General features: G+C 45.8%; 1 protein-coding gene and 1 pseudogene across 1 annotated transcript in view; one reads left to right on the forward strand and one right to left on the reverse strand.

Annotated features, from left to right (window-relative positions):
* KHDC1 (KH homology domain containing 1) overlaps positions 1–2,324 on the reverse strand; it is a 93,911-nt gene that overhangs the window by 54,997 nt on the left and 36,590 nt on the right. The window lies entirely within an intron of this gene.
* LOC105544561 lies at positions 1,543–2,319 on the forward strand (annotated as a pseudogene).

Here is a 2,324-nt window from a genome sequence, read left to right on the forward strand (position 1 = left end):
CCAGCTTCTCAGGAGGCTGAGGCAGGAGAATCACTTGAACCTGGGAGGTGGAGGTTGCAGTGAGCTGAGATCATGCCACTGCACTCCAGTCTGGGCAACAGAGTGAGATTTCATCTTAAAAAAAAAAAAGTTTTCTTTTAGCTGGGTGCAGTGGCACACACCTGTTTTCCTAGCCATTCAGGAGGCAGAGGCAGAGGATCACTTGAAGCCAGGAGCTTAAGGTTGTAGAAGGGTATGATGGCATATGTGAATTAGCCACTGCACACCAGCCTGAACAACATAGTATATTAAGACCCCCATCTCAAAAAAAAAAGGTAATTACTGACAGGTGGTAGGGGTAGGGAGTGTTTAGATAATAGAAAAGCCTAGCCTAATAACACAGCCTAGTAGATGGTCTTAAAGTTTTCAGCCCCAATTAAACCTGAATAGATTAAAATATCCAATCATTTGTTGCATATCAGAGACATACTCAGTAGAAAAGGACATAATCCTTTTTCAACCAAAGACAGACAAATGGATTAGGCATAAGAATAAAATCTAAGTCAGGCACAGTGGCTCATACCTGTAATATCAGTGCTTTGGGAGGCGAGGCGGGCATATCACTTGAGACCAGGAGTTCTAGACTAGCCTGGCCAACATGGCAAAACCCCACCTCTGCTAAAAATACAAAACTTAGCCAGGCATGGTGATATGTGCCTGTAGTCCCAGCTACTCAGGAGGCTGAGGTGGGAGAATCACTTGAACCAAGGAGGCGGTAGTTGCAGTAAGCGAAGATTGTACCACTGAACTCCAGCCTGGGCGACAGAGTGAGACTCCATCTCAAACAAAAAAAGAATACAATCTGGGCCAGGTACAGTGGCTCCTGTAATCCCAGCACTTTGGGAGGCCAAGGCAGAGGATCACCGGAGGGCAGGAGTTCAAGACCAGCCTGTCCAACATGGCAAAACCTTGTCTCTATTGAAAATAAAAAAATTAGCCAGGCCATGGTGGCTCATGCCTGTAATCCCAGCTACTCCAGAGGCTGAGACATGAGAATCACTTGAAAAAGGAGGCAGAGGTTGCATTGAGCTATGATCATGGCACTGCACTCCAGCCTGGGTGACAGAGCAAGACCCTGTCTCATAACAAACAAAAAAAAAGTTAAAAAGTGCCCAGGCACTGTGACTCACAGCTGTAATTCCAGCACTTTGGGACGCCAAGTGGGACGGATCATGAGGTCAAGAGATGGAAACCATCCTGGCCAACATGGTGAAACCCCGTCTCTACTAAAATACAAAAAATTAGCCAGGCATGGTGGTGCATGCCTGTAGTCCCAGCTGCTCAGGAGGCTGAGGCAGGGAAATCACTTGAATCCGGGAGGCAGAGGTTGCAGTGAGCCAAGATCATGCCACTGCACTCCAACCTGGCGACAGAGTGAGACTTCATCCAAAAAAAAAGAAAAGAAAAGAAAAAGAAAAAAATCTAGCCTTCTGTGCTACCTAGAGAGGGGTTCATACAATGTTGTTCTGGATTCCTGTTGTAACTTAAAGAGAAACTTTCACAATGTCCAGAGCCCTTGATGTCCTCAAATTTCTTGCAGCAGGAACTCACTTAGGTGACACTAACCTTGATTTCCAAATGGAACGATAGTACATCTAAAAATGAAAGTGATGGCATCTATATCATAAATCTTTTTTTTTTTTCTAACAGGATCCAAAGTCCACAAATATCATAAATCTGAAGAGGACCTGGGAGAAGCTTCTGCTGGCAGCTCATGCCGTTGTTGCCATTGAAAACCCTGCTGATGTGTCATATCCTGCAGGAATACTGGCTAGTGGGCTGTGCTGAAGCTTGCTGCTGCCATTGGAGCCACATGTATTGCTGCTCACTTCACTTCTGGAAGCTTTGCTAACCAGATCCAGTCATCTTCTGCTACCCACATCTTCTGGGTGGTTACTGATTCTAGGGCTAACTATCAGCCTCTCTCAGAGGCTTCTTATGGTAACCTACCTACCACTGTTCTACATAACAGATTCTCCTCTGAGCCATGCGGACATTGTCATCCCATGGAACAACAAGGAAACTCAATCACTGAGTCTAATGTAGTGGATGCTGGCCCAGGGAGCTCTGTGCATGTGTTGCACCATCTCCCATGATCATGCCTGATCTCTACTTCTATAGAGATTCTGAAGAGATTGAAAAGGAAGAGTAGGCTGCAGCTGAAAAAGGAGGAATTTCAAAGTGAATGGACTGCTCCAGTGGAAGTTTACTGCTACTCAGTCTGAGGTTGCAGACTGGTTTAAAGGCATGCAGGTGCCCTCTGTGCCTATTCAGCAGTTCCCTAC

This window comes from Mandrillus leucophaeus, unplaced genomic scaffold (assembly GCF_000951045.1).
Source record: "Mandrillus leucophaeus isolate KB7577 unplaced genomic scaffold, Mleu.le_1.0 Scaffold300, whole genome shotgun sequence".
Taxonomy (NCBI): Eukaryota; Metazoa; Chordata; class Mammalia; order Primates; family Cercopithecidae; genus Mandrillus; species Mandrillus leucophaeus.